The 15,074-nt window shown below is 40.8% G+C and overlaps 1 long non-coding RNA gene across 1 annotated transcript; it reads left to right on the top strand.

Moving 5' to 3' along the window:
* The first annotated feature begins 1,621 nt into the window (after positions 1-1,621).
* LOC119023108 lies at positions 1,622-6,729 on the top strand. The gene is made up of 4 exons (XR_005076163.1): positions 1,622-1,763; positions 2,762-3,594; positions 5,347-5,456; positions 6,146-6,729. It is a non-coding gene; the product is annotated as an uncharacterized LOC119023108 (long non-coding RNA).
* Positions 6,730-15,074: the final 8,345 nt, after the last annotated feature.

Below are 15,074 nucleotides of genomic sequence, written 5' to 3'. Positions count from 1 at the left end.
TATATTAATCATTGCCTGCCTTTGTCCCATTATACAGTCACTTAATGATGTGTTTTCGTCTTTTGTTCACTTGTGCTCCAGATGAAATCTACTGCTGCATACGCAGCATTTCACGCAAGAGAACGTCGATCTGGGCTCACATCTCTGCCCAGTTACAGCCTCGTCCACAAGGGGAAGAGCATCTCCAATATTTATAAACATTGCACTGCCTGGATTCACCTTCATGTTGCTCTGTAGATTTGCTGCTCTGAGCTTTTGGGTCAGAAATATTGCTTACGGAGAAACATAGTATCGCTACCATCTCCTCACATCTGATCAAATGTATTATTTGTGTCAACAGTGAACGGTTCAAGGTGATTTAACAACACAGGGTTGCATAATCAAATGACAGTTTCTCCTCACAAAGCACATATAATATACAGTTATTTATAAACATTATGTACAGAACATGCACACATATACACAGTGCTTTTTTTTTTTTTTTTAGATTTGCAGCTCGGTCAGTGTAAACAGCACCATCAAGATAGTGATGATTAAATGGTTGGCAGCTTCGCATTAAACCTTCGACATCAGGTAAACACTGTCCATCAAATCTGACTGCCTTTGAGCACCAAACATCAATGTTGTAAAAACACACCTCTCGACTTTCCGTGGACGGCTCAGAACGCAGTCAGCCAGTTAAGTGCAACAGCTTGATCTGGGATGTCGTGGCGGGGACTGAGCTCTGTGAAGATGTCGGTGCAACAGTCTCTGATTTTTGTCTGTTTGAGCCTCGTCCATTTCATGTCCCAGCCACTGGACGTTAGCCAGGAGCAGCCTTAAATCCAAGCTGGATTACCATGACTCCCGACCCCTCTCCCTCTTCCTCATGGGGTGGTCTGGCTGGTCAGGTTGGATGGCTGAAAGATGCCATGGGCAGTGGATGCCTCAAAGTCTGCTGGTCCTAATCCAAAACCTGCATTTTTTTATTCTCCAGTGCTGATTTATTTATTTATTCCTTTGGCAACATGTGTTTCAGCAACAGAAATAACAGAAATGTAGTGACACTTTTGAAGGCACTCGCTCCCAGTTCTGATCCTGCATTGCGCTGATAGTTCAGTCGGCTCTTTGTTGCTGTCAATTATGAGTGAAAACAACAAAAAATTCTGTAATTTGTTAACGTATTTTTGGTAACTCATCTTGAACACAGCGGTGTATATCCGTTTAAATGTGGTGTGAACAACTACTGTAGCTAACCCTGCTTAACAAATCAAATCTGTGACCGCTGAAATGTGTTTGGATCTCAGTCGAACTTTGCTTATGGGTGTGATCTGGATGGACGCCGGCAGTCCTCTACAGCTCCACATCTCTCCACAGCTTACTGTTGCTCTGTGCTCACTAAAGTACACCCACTTTTGAGCAAATCCAGTTAAACCTGAAGGATTTTGATTGAAACCCCTCTGAGATCGATACTCTGCCCACATCTCTGACTCCTGTTTCCCTGTGACTTTACTGCTTCATGATGGATGGGCTGATAACATATGGCTGCAAAACGAAGCCAAGCCTGTAATCAGCATGTATGTGTGAACACTTGTGTGATATAATATAACGTTAATGATGGCTCTGTTGCATTTTGCAGGGCCAGTGAGTCTGCATGCCGGCAGTCACATGGATGTCTCTGCGTTTTGAGTACTCCAAGTACGACTTGTCAGAGTTGTACTGTAGTTCATAGATCAAACCCTCCACAACAAGATGAGGCCGGATCCATCTTGCACATCTGAAAGGTTAATGTATAACTTGTATTCCTTTAACATTGAAGGGATGACAGGAGTGTGTTATGAGCTGGGAGGAATTGTTAAGTGCAGGGGACCGGCCATGAAGCGGCGTCTGGGTGCGGAAGAGCCTTGAGGTGAGGAAAAAAAAAGTGGAAAAATTTGATTTAATCTGATGCTGAGTGGAAACCACTCTGCGCTTTTTGTCGTGTTAATGTTGGCTCTCTAAGAATCTGAGACGCAAGCTCCTATTTCTCTTTCGTTCTCCCCAACCTCTCAGTTAATCTGATGTGGATCTATGAAGTGTGCCAAACGTAAGCTGTGATTCATGCTCCAGAAATAGCGCTGTTTCATGCTCACATTAGGGATGTGTCAGGTTGGTGACATTAGGCAGCAAATGGAGTTGCAGAATTTAACAAATGGGGGAAAAAAAAGTCTTTTCTTGTTGGGAATTCATGGCCGTGTGATTTAGTCTAATTTTTCAAGCATGAAGACCTACCAAAGCCTCCTCTGTGCCCTTACTTTACATGCCTTCATCAGTGTATTGTTGTAATGTGCCAACTTCAGTCATGGCTTAAACCCTTGGGTGATATTGACGCTCTGGCTTGTCGGGAAATGCTTTAAAACGACTTCCCTTAGGGGTGCTGCTGTCTTGTTAGTCATCCTTTACAAAAAAAAAATGCTGCTGTTACGCTGATATTTGTTTTCTCTGCAATAGCACCGAATCTCCCTTTTATCTCCTCTGTTTTCGTTGGATCATATGTGCGAATTGTTTACCCCATCAGAAGATGCAGTCGTGTGTGTGTGTGTGTGTGTGTGTGTGTGTGTGTGTGTGTGTGTGTGTGTGTATTTGTTTTTCGCCTGCTGACTCATTTGCATGTCTTCCCCCAGTCTTCTGTGCACTGTCTCAGGCCCACTCACACAGAAAGCCCCAGGGAAACGGTAGGTTCGGAGGCTAAGTCAAAGCTTGTGGGAAACTAATCTTTACCAATGCATTCTCTTCCTCTCAGATCACCATGGATCTCCAACTGGGGTCGTCTCCACTGTCCTGAACCGAGATCTGATGTCTGTGAGGAATGCAGTCCTACAGCTCTGCGGAATGATGGCACTCATGTAGATAGGAAAGGAAAACAAAATACCACTGGTGTCTGTTTTAAAATCTCTGAAAGTTATATTGAGCTTAAATGACATATACTCTAGATAGAAATGGAAATACAATGTTTTCTTTGATTAACTTTGCTTTTCTTTATTGAACTTAAATGCTCTCCTCGCTGTCTTTTTCTTCTCTGCAGTTTTGAAAGAATATTCTTGTGTTTCGTCAAGATAAAGCTCCACAAGACTCCAAATTCAGCAAGACTTGTGTTATACTTGTGGATACTTGTGAACTTGTGGATACTGGGATTGTAATCAGGATTCTGACTTTGTCATGCTTCATGTTTTCTTATGTGTTTTACATATGTGTTATGGTTCATGTATTCTGTGTCTTATGTCTCTCGTCTTATGTTTTGATTTCCTTGTGTCTTCTTGGTGTTCCCCTCCCTGCTCTTTCCACTATGTTCTCTCCTCTGTATTTTCCCATTCCTCCTTTCTTGTCCATCTCCCCCTGTCTGTAAGCATTGTTTCCTTCATGCCTTCTCCTCTGTCATCCCCTCATCATCTCACCTGTCCTCCTCCCTCCTCTCACCTCACCTGTTCCTCGTCTTGTCATTAGTGTCTGTGTATTTAGTTTCTGCCTGCCCTCTTCTCTTTGTCAGGTCATCGCTTCTGTCTGGTGTCTCCATGGTGTTTAATGTCTCCTCCAAGGTCCTTCCTTCGAGTTCCTTGTTTTTCCTGTTTCCAAGTGGTAAGTGTTTTTTGGATTTTGATTTCTTATCCATGAGTTTTGATTTGTTACTTTCCCTTTTTACTAGTTTGTGGAACTAGCGCCTTTGGTTTGGTCTATTGTATGCAGCTTTTGTTTGAATAAAGCTCGCCTTTTGCTCTCCCCGATCCTGCCTCCGGTCTAATCTGCATTTGGGTCCATCCCTTAGTTTTCCCCTTTAAACCCACCTGGGACAGACTTGGCTGAACCACAGTAAATAATTAAAATTTTCAACTTAACATGTAAGTCTGAGATGTTTGTTTTTTCACTGTTATTAATCTTTTATTTGATCAGGGGTTTTTTTTGTTGTTGGGTTTTTTGTTTTTTTTTTTTTGTTTTTTTTTTGTTTTTTTTAGGGAGAATAAGAAAAAATTAATAGACAGACACGGCATAAAAAAACAAACACAAATCAGACTAGACGACCGCAACTGAAGGACAATTAATTGAAGTCATACAAAACATTAGATAATAAATATTAAAATCTCCTAGGTTGGAAAAAGAATCTCGCTTGAGGGCAGTTTGCAAGTCATGCCATGAAAACAGTGCTAAAACCAGTTCTATCTACCCAGGATTACTGCTCCCCCTTTCATGTGGGGACATAGAGAGGAGGGAGGGGGATTGCTAACTGCAAAACAGACAGGAAATCAGCCAAAATGATGATGCTTAAGGAAGTCCATCCAACTCTGTGATACAGACCGCAGTGACGAGGTTGAATTGAGTACAGGCATGGTATTGGCTCTTTTTAAAAGGTTACGGTCTGGTTGTTTTTCTCCAGCCAGAAGCTCTGTAATTGCTTATATGTAGATCAATGCCAGAAGCTGTGTAAGTGCTTCTGGCATTGATCTATAAGAGTATAATATACTGAAATATTAATACATTTTTCTTGCCTGTATTTATATTATTTAAAATGCTTGTTGACCTCCCCCTATTAGCTGGAAACCTAATGTGGTCCAAATTCAAATTTGATTACAATAGACATTACCCACATTGCAACTTAGCCACCGAGTGACACAATGCATTATATCAGAATATATGCAGCTTCATCATAAGAATTGGGTTTCCTCTACTACTCACAGCTTCACCTGTCCTCTCCAAAGACTCATATATTTCATCTGATTGCACTCAGAGTTGATTGTTTGCATTGGTATAACCCTCTATACAAGACTGGCAGGATTACGGTAATTTGACATTTTATATCTTACAAAACAGGGCGTGGAATTGATTGAAAAGTTGCGTTTTGGGACGTGAATGTGACCAATATGAACCTCTTCATCAATGCAGTAGCTGGAATAGGCTAGTTAGGTTGCTTGGCATTTTATGCCTCTTGACTGACAAACACAACACTCTCCCTATAACCCCTCCAGAAAGAGTTTTAACTCATAACAGCCTCGCAGGACTGAGACAGTCAAGCAGGGTCATTCATCTCCTGAACAGCCTCATTAAACAGCCGTGCAATCAGGGCACTTAATTTTCCTGATGTACTTCCCTCGCTCTCTTCCCTTTTGATTTATGTTTGATGATCTCACATTGATGCACTCTTTGTTCTGTTAGCTGTGAATGAATTTGTGTCTAATGTATTATCGCTCCCCAAAAGCTTTACGTCTAACGCACGCCGACCAGTCATTGTTCAAAAGAGTTATTTAATATCACTCTGATGTCAGCTGTAATTTTGAGAATGGCTGCTGTTGGATTTTCTGGACGATGATGGCTCCTGTGCTCCATTTTGGTCACTAGGGGGCTGAAAATCATCAAAGCATGCTGAGAGATACAGATGTTAGCATGACATATCCAGCAGCCGCAGACTTAGGAGCCGAATTTGGGTTTTTTTGGCATACCTGATAAAGGTTAGTACAACATTCTTTATCTCTGTTTTGGTTCACGCAACTCAAACTTTATTTCAGAAAATGTCAGGAACATTGTCTGAGCTGAGTGAGGGGTTATGAGTTTTGTTTGTTTTTTGTTTTTTGTTTTTCATCACGTTGTCCATTTATTTCATTTTGATAAAGAAAATAATTACATTTGTGACTTTAAATAAAACACTCTTACAGTCTGTTGCTCATTCAAACCTGAGTAAATTCATGATCTGTAATGAGATTAAAGCTAATGGTCTTATGAGGTAATGCAAGTGAATGTAAATCTCATGGAGGAAACGGTACCCTGTAACTTGTTTCTGTTTGAACTATGAAGACTGTCAGTTTTAACAAATCTTATATACCTTTTGTTGCTTTTAGTATTTCTGGTGAGTATTGTGAGAAATAAGTGGGCTTTACCTACACTGAGCCTTAAAAAAAGGAGAATTATGTCTCAGGGATATTTTGGATAGATTCTCTAACAGCTGTATATCTTTACATAATGTCACATAATATTTAATAAAGGGGAAAACATTTAAACTATACATTTGAGTAAAAGGAAATGCCACCCTATCGAGATTGTTGCCTCCTCCTGGCCCTTTTTTTTTTTTTTTTTAAAGTATTTATTAGTTTTAAAGTTGCTCTCTATTCAAAAAGATGTCCCTTTTTTCTTGTTCCTGTAGATGTTTGAGCTTCACTGTGTAGAATGATGAACGAGCAGAGTCCGACACTAGACCCCTGTTTTCACGTTCATTGATCCAAGTGTAGAATTTCTCTCTCAGTACCTGATTTTGCACATAAATGTATATCTGATGCTTTGTACACAAGTGTGACGTGGGAAATCAAAGCCTCCAGTACACACAGATCAAATACAGTAAGGTAGAGATCTTGTGTTCAGCAGTGAATGAAAATGATTTCTATATTGATGCAGGCTGGAATTTTAATGACTGAGAAGTAGCTGGAACCATTTTAAGGAATGTTGTAATGTGCTTTAGTTTGAATTAGCTGTTTAGTGCAGCAAATGTGCTTTCCTTTCTTTAATCTTGCTGACTTGCAGTGTATTGCAAAATGTGCTGTTGAGACTCCCAGATGTTTCTGCAATGATATCAGAAACAGATAAGTTACTGTAACGGCACTCAGACATTGTACAGCGGGCGGAATCTGTCAAACTGTGAAATTGCCATTTCATAAGGTCCATTGTAGAAATGTCCACACATTGCTGTGCAAAGTTCTTTTTAACTGACTGAGGAGAAATAAACAGATTGCTCTGTTAAACCATGTAGCATTTTCAGCCAGAGACACCGCTTCACCCAGAAAGTGGATTTTTCACTTTCATTCCCAACCCAACACTTTGGGATGGCGACAGACCTGACCTACAATCCCAAAGCCACAGTATTTGAGAGGTTGGGAACTAAGACTCAGAATGTACTTTCTTATAAAGTGGACCTATAAACCAGAGAAACTGCCTGGTAGCACCTTTATCACACGTTGTGCTCCTATTATTTTTTTTTTCCTGTCTTCTTCCCTTTCTTCTCTTTCAGAATCCTCATCTCATGCTCTGTTAGAGAATATGTATTATACCTTGTAATGCTTGTTTCAGATTCTACATGCAATACTTTAATTTTCAACAAGCAACATAATGGCTTTCCGTTAAATATGAATATTGTCTTGCAGCAGAGAAACAACGTTGTCATTAAAATGTTGAATCTTTACAACTTGCAACAAATTGCCATGTTTGTATCTTACCTTCACTCTGAGCATTAACACGGCCTTTGTCTCTGCACAGGTTCACCCAAAATTAAAATGCATGAGTGACTCCGCAATCAGTCTCCAATTTACAACAGGGTTTGTTGATATCCGGTGTAATTATCAATTGTGAGTGCAAAGCACAGTGTTTCATTAATTCATGATGTTACCAGTAAGTGGAAAGCAAAAACAGCTTAACAAAGCGCAGAGGTATACGTCTCACTGCTTTTAGGTAACAGCTGGGCAGCTGTGACCGGTTATAACTGATAAAAAGATGATCTCTGCACACAATCTGTCAATCAGTGAATGGATGAAACACTGCAGGCTGGAGTTTTTAGACGCCACCTGTCTGGAATGACTAGAACTGAATGGATGGCTTGACGTAGTGAGCACCAAATCTATTTTTAGCCCACAAACACACAACAAACAAAACAAAAGGCCTGATGACAGAGGACAGATACAGCTGCCAAGAGACCATTCCTGTGGACAAAGAAAAGTCACTACCTGTTAACATGAGCACTCTTGATGCATTGATTTCTCACCCTTCATGTTTTTTCACTGTCAAAACTTACGCACGTTTTGGCTTGATAAAGTCAGCTGTGGATGTCTGTGTGTTTGTTTTTTGCCAGGACAGACTGGATATGCTGTGATACAGATGAGTTTCAATCAGGAAAAAAAAGAAATTTGTTTCCCTGCAAGGTCCTTCTTTTGGTTCACTTATTGAAAATCAAATTAAAAAAAAAAAAAAAAATGGAGCTCTGAAAGAAAAGGAAAAACCAAGTACACGGTGCTCTTTTTCTGAAATAACTCCACTTCAGCATCAGTCAACAACCTCTGCTCGCTCACATACTCAGTGTAAAAATGCTCAAAATGATGCCTTTATTAGAAGAAAATTTCCAGTCTTTTAGGTGACGTTTTTGTTGCTGTTTGTTTACCAACAGTCTAAAACACTCTAGCCTCCTCATGTCCCTTCTCTCTCCATCTCTGTCATTTTCTAAATAAGGGGTGCAGAGTTTTGTTTTTTTTTACCCAGAGTCGTGACGGCATTTTTGCTCTTGATTGAGAGTTGTTTGTGAGATTATGGCACCTGTCGTACTGGCTGGATTGACAGGTAATTAGCGGAATATTGAGTCATCAACATGATGCCCCAGATGGCGGTGCTCAACATTTAGGGGCACACGGATAATTCTGATGCCGCATTAGAAAACGCAAAACTCAATTAAGGAGTCGTTATGCAGCTGACCCAGCTAAAAATATCTGTGCAGGCTGAGGAGAATTAATCATCACCAGTTTATTTACCTGCATATATACATGTCCGGAGGAAAAGAGAGCCACAGTGCTTTGCCTTGGTAAACCCTCACTGGTCCTGATGTATTTTCGCCTGAACTTTTGTCCCTCTGAAAAGCTGCAAAGGTGGATTTATACACTCTATGGATTCATTGCCTCAACTCAAGGGCACAAGTTTTTTTTTTTTATTGATGCGGGGAAACAACAACACCGCAAACTGCTGCGCTGCACATAAATACCGTGAAGAGGTCAGTCATCTCTGCTGTGCTGTCAGCACAAGTATTCATAGCATCAGATATGTGTGGCAATGAATCCTGGTCTGGGTCTGTATGTTTTCCACAAGTGTGTTTGAGTTTTCTCCAGCGTTTATATTTTGTCAGCACATTCTGCAAACCTTTACTGTTCATGTCCAACCATTATTGTCTTTCTGTGGACACCTTCTTAATATCATATTGGATGAAAGATTGTTAAGGGAACAAGTGAAAACACATGAGAAACTCTTTATTCTGTTGTTTATTCAACTTATCTGCTCTGAGTTTAGCCACCCTGATGATCCATCTACGTCGTCCTAATTACCCACCTTACACACTTAAAATGATATTGGTGTGCTTCTCAATCAAGGTCTTTGTCTGACGGAAGCTGCACAATCCATTCAGAGTTACATGATGAACACAGCGGATTAAAAATCAGTCGAGATACTGCGTTAATTGCACACAAAAAAAGAGGAAACGCTGACATTTTCAGTCTGCCGAAATGCGGCCAGTCATCGCCACCACAAGTTGTACTAGCCATCATTAACGTTTAAAATTTCACCTGCGCTTTCCCTGCTTTTAAAATGTAAAATGTCTGCTGTGAAACAGGTCTATTCTGCCCAAGACCTCCCAAAGCCCTGCACGCCCACACAAGGTGTTTTAATCACACAAGCTGAATAGACATCTAGTCAAGGTTGAGGTTGGCTGGAGCCCCACTGCGGCTTATATGTTGTATCACTGAGGGCAATTTTTTGGACTAATCATTCACATAGTCTGGAAAAAAGTCAAACAATGGTAAAAATGACATCTTCAGATGTCTTCTTCTATCCAGTTTACTGTTTTAGAAGCCCAGGGAAACCAGAAAATATTAGCACATAGGAGGATGAATCCAGACAATGTTGTAATATGTACTATACAGCAACTGTTTCTGCTAGTCTGTTAATCAGTTTTTTTTTTCTGTTAATTGACTAATCGATTCATCAACTCATCAATAAAACTCTAGTTACATCTGAAAAAAAAATATGTATCAACACTAATGAAATAGAGTCAGATAGCTCAAAAGGAGCTACACCTGTTTGTCTGCATGTGGCTTCACTTATCAAAGGGTTATTCCACCACACATTAAAGTGTGTGTTTATAGGTCTTGGAGAATACAACTACATATGTAGGGGCAACAAGCAGTATAAAGCCTTTTGTGGCTCCAGAGGAAGCTGCACATAATCTGATAATAATGTGGAAAATGCAGGTGCCAGGTGTTGGACATGGAAACATGGTTTCCCATTACAATCAACTTATTAGAGATATCTGGAAATACGTACTGCCTTTGTGTATTCTATGCATTCTTCTTCCTTTTCAAAATCCGGTGCCTACATAACCCACAATGCAATGTGGCAGTCACATCACAGTAGGCAGTTGTATCAGATAACGTGCACCTCCCTCTGGAGCTACAAAAGGCTTTGAACCACGTTTTTCACACATCCTGTAGCACAGCACAAGACCTGTGAACACACTTCAGTGGGTAAAATTGGAGTTACCCTAAATGAATTGCCACAAAAAAAGAGAGGCAGAATTACAAGACAGTTTCATTTTTCCCAATCAGTGGAAATTGAGCGAGCGCTGCACATTCACAGTAAAAATGGTCTAAGTTTCACTTTAGCAGGTGCAGCAAAACTAACAGCAGTACATGTGAGATGTCAGTGTTCCCACCCACACTGTTCTGAGAAGAGATCTAATCAGGCAGAATAAGTGGAGACACCTGTGTGGGTTTACCGTCAGTTATCGGGGCTTTAATTCTGTTCAAGACTTTTTTATCTAAACCTGCCATCGTACTCATCCAGTGCACCACAGCACATCCGCCTGGTGTAGAGAGAAGATTGTTCGTGTTCAGTCCCGTGTCGTTATGTGGAACAAGGTGACGGATGCAAATCGCTGTAAACCATATTACAGAATGTAGATTTAAAACACAGCAATTGAAATCAAAACGGCGAGGTTATGAATTTTCACGTATACGACATGGCTTCGGATTGCTTACCGATACGAATGTGCGTGTTTTCGTGGGATAATAGTGTTGTTCACATTCTGTCCGGGCGCTTGTCATTTCACGCTCTCTGAAAGGCTCATTTTCACAAGAGATTTGCGGTCGTTCCACCCGAGCGGCGTTCCTCCTGCTGAGCCCAGTGCCACACCCTTCACTCATCTCTGTCCTGCTATCCTGACTCGGCTTTATAACCCTCACCAGGATATCTCTACGTCCTCCGGGGGTTCTGTTCATTGTTTCTCAACATCCTGATGTCACAATTTTCACCTGCATATAAATGACTGAACTGAAGGAAACAATCACATATCACCCTGCTTTAAACAGAATGTTTTGTATTAACAGCTTTTTTGCTCTGCATGTCTTGCAGGGTCTAAGCTATCGGCCACACTTGGGCGAAATTTAACATGCACATATTTTAATTTGCTCGCTCATCATGAACAGTTGAGTTAAGCCTCAACTTTCCTCGTTTTTGTCATTTTTGTGCTTCGATTGCAGTTTTTATAATATTGCTCATTACTCTCAATCATACGCCATGTTTACAACCAAAAGTTTGTCCCTTTAACAATCTCCAGCACAAACAGCTGCAGGGCCTTACTAAGACAGGACTGTATTATTATATAACATGTAATAACTCCCTTTTATTAATCAGCGTCAGGGCTAACTGCGAATGAGAAATGGCCCTGAACTTTTGACTTGTTCAGCCTTCACCCTCCCCCGATCAGTCAAGAGACGGAAAACACATTTAGCATACTGTGTGTGCAAGAAAAGTCAAGTCTGTTAGTCCAAAAAGACTTTCTTTTGCTTCACAGCACACTTCAACGAATGTAGGCGTAAGTTTGTAATCTTGAGGGTACTGGGCAGAATAAGAAGCAGCTTTCATTATGCAGTTTTACCCACAATAACAGGAGTTCCTCATACTTAAAAAGAAATTGTGTTCTAAGTCTCTTGTAAGTGCACTCCAAAATGACCTCCACGGACTCTGTCCTTGTTACACAGTACTGTATGTGTAGGCGCACAGCTATCCAGTAAGCTTAAAATACTTTTTTTTTTCTTTTTTTTTTTGTTGGCGACCCGAGGTCTTTACTTGAGGCAGTGTTGAAAACTACATGAAAGACAACATGGAGAGTGAAACTCATACAAAGAGTAAGAATGTTAAACATGAAATTGTGGCGAAAGATTTAAGGACACTGATATAACACAACTTTAGACTGTCATAATTAGAATCATTGTGCTAACATAAAACAAAACATAACCAGTGATTGAATTCACACTGGAAGTTCAACCCTTCCTTCACACTGCTGGGGTCAAGACGGTGGACAGCTTTAAATATCTTCGTGTCAGCAGCCATGGGGACCCGACATGAGCTGGTCACATCGCCGCCGTCATCCAGCAGTTCCTCTACGGTATTGGGCACCGAAAGAAATTTGCCCAGATCCTCAGGGACTTCTACAACAGCAACATATAGACCCTGCTGACAGGCAGCTTCATCACCTGACATGGCAGCTGTACCACCAAGGAACTGTAAGGCGCTGGAGAGGGTAATCCACACAGCCCAGCCTAGCGCCATCACCAAGTGTGAGCTGCCCAGCCTGCAGGAACTGTATGACCAGCGATGTTTCAAGAAGTCCGTGAGGGTCATCAAGGAACCCACTCACCCTCACGTCAGCCTGTCAGCAGTTTGACACTATGAGCATAGTGTCAAAACAAAGCAGAGCTGAGACTTTCTATACGCACAATTCCGTTCAAAATGTAAACAACCAACGTTCAATTTCACAGACCAGTTTCACTTAAGTTCCCGGACGTGATTCTTCACAGCGTTTCTGCCAGAAGCTGTTTCTGCAATTAACTGCAACAGGTGAAAACATAGCAAACTTCACCAGACCATCATAAAAGGGCACTGCGCTCACTCCAGCTTTCTTTCTCTGCCTTCCAACCACCAAATGCTTTTTCTCCCACTCATCACCTTCCCTCTCCTCCTTTCTCTTCAGTCCCCTTGACGGGCCCTCCATTAGTTTCAATAACTGTGGCTATGTCAAATGGCAAATCAATACTAAACCGCCACCGGGATCACTGGACACTCTTTGCTCTCACCTCCCTGGGCATCTGTATTAATCAGTGTAAGCTATGGCTACAGCCTGTACTGCAAAAAGGAAGAGCGGCGCAGACATGCAATGATTTATAATGGAAAAACACCGGCTGGTTTGTGTTCTCAACGAGCAAAAAGTATTTGTACTCATTTCCACTCAAGTGTCTGATTGCTGTGTTTATTTAAGGAGGCATTCATTTAATCTTCTTCGCCGTGAACATCGGGCCTTTGCTACAGAGTCAGTTAACTACACAATCTGTATCAAATCTAAAAGCCTAAAGGGAGATTAAGTCTTTGTTCTTTGTCTCACTTTGAGTTGGACTGAATACTAGGGGGATGTAAACTGCACGTGTTCAACATCTCACATCACAGGTGTAAGATCATTTACTGCAGCTCCATTTTTGGATCTGTGTAACTGACTGTCCCTGCAAATTATGCTTTCACATTTGAAATCATCAAACCATTTTTTGGGGTCAACCAACAATTTAACTTCCCATTTTCTGAACTGCTTTGGTTTCTGTCCCTATGACCTTCTGTTTCCTTAGCTACCACTGCTTTTATCCTCGCTTTCTCCAGTAGGTTCCTCCACCGCAGGTCTCCCAATCTGTTGACCCTACAGTAAGTGCATTTCAAACTGCAGGTGAAGAATGAATCATGCAGAGAGCGAGATGAGACAGACAGCGAGGCTAAAAGGTAAATGGACTGGATCAGATGCGAGAGATGGCACACACAGAGTCTAACACATTACAAGCTATGGGGGGGGGTTAGATTGTGATGTCAGAGGACATGTACGCTTCCGTTTGCCTTTGTAGACAGTCTGTTGTGTAACAGCATCGTGTCAGTCACTTTGAGGGGTCTATGTGATATTCACATCCATTATACTGTCCTTCAGATACCTCATTTGCATCTCATTAGTCTTAATATTAAAATATCTGCCTTAAACATCCACAACAACAGAATATGGATTGTTACATGAGGAAAGTCTAACATGTACTCAACAAAAAGTATATGGACACCCCTGCCTATATATATATATATATATATATATATATATATATATATATATATATATATATATATATATATACTGTGCTTCAGTTCTGAAGCTATCCAGTATCCTTTTCCAGCTGTACAAATAAAGCAATGTACACTTTAAGGCTGGTTTCTTCAACCATTTCATAACATTCTGTTGCATATTAGGGCAGCCTGTACTGTCATATATACAGAAGGTGGGCAGCAGTTGTGGCATGGCAAACGTTAGGCAGGTTACCTTCACCAGCTGAAAAACTGGATCCAAGGAATGCTGCTCAGTTGTGGATAATGGTGTCCCTCTGGTGCTCATCAGTTTCGGAGTCTTGCTCTTCAGAATCGTAGAAAAAGTCTCTCATGAGACTCTCATCAAAAGGCACTCATAAGAGTATAATGAGCTAACAAGACTTTAATTAATCATGGCTGTTGGATCACAACAACAGTAAAAAAAACAAAACAAAACAAAAAAACAAAAAAAAAAACACATGCCTACACATTTCACTCATTAAGGCCTGCATCAGGGCAGTACAAAATGGCCGCCTTTGGGCTCTCCCATTTATAGGTTAGCAGACAGTCACATGATTGATGAAGACAGATGAGCAGTAACATGACAGGTCTAGATAACCACATGACAGTGAATCGTCACATGATCAGTATGAGCAGGTTGATAGTCAGTTCAAATCAAAATGTTACCTTCACCTTCTACAACTTCTCCAGTGGTTTCAGAAAACTGCAGTATTCAATAATACATCGTTAGGTGACATTCAGTGATTTAGCATATAAGCATTTGTATATAACAGCAGATGCCTTTGTTTGTGGCTGCCATGCAAGGTGAAAACCAGCACACCAGGAGCAGTTTGGGGTTCAGTATCCTGCCCAAGGACCCTTTGATATGAAGACCAAGAGAATCGAACCAGTGATCTTCTGATAACAAGATGCTAGCTCTACCCCTGAGCCACAGCCACCAGCATATGGTAAGGTTACCTTGCTAATGTGATTGCACAGGGAATCATAGCCTGTAATCAAGGTTGTCGAAATTAAATGTTTAGGGGTTTTTTTGGTTTATCTTTTTTGGATAATATATGACAGATTAACATTTTTGACAGTAATTTAGACTTTGGGTACCTAAAGTATATGTTGATAGTAATACTTTCTTATTTTTCACTTTAAGTGGA

This window comes from Acanthopagrus latus, chromosome 1 (assembly GCF_904848185.1).
Source record: "Acanthopagrus latus isolate v.2019 chromosome 1, fAcaLat1.1, whole genome shotgun sequence".
Classification (NCBI taxonomy): Eukaryota; Metazoa; Chordata; class Actinopteri; order Spariformes; family Sparidae; genus Acanthopagrus; species Acanthopagrus latus.
The sequence above is the reverse complement of the archived record's forward strand: the minus strand, read 5'-3'. Positions and strand labels throughout refer to the sequence as shown.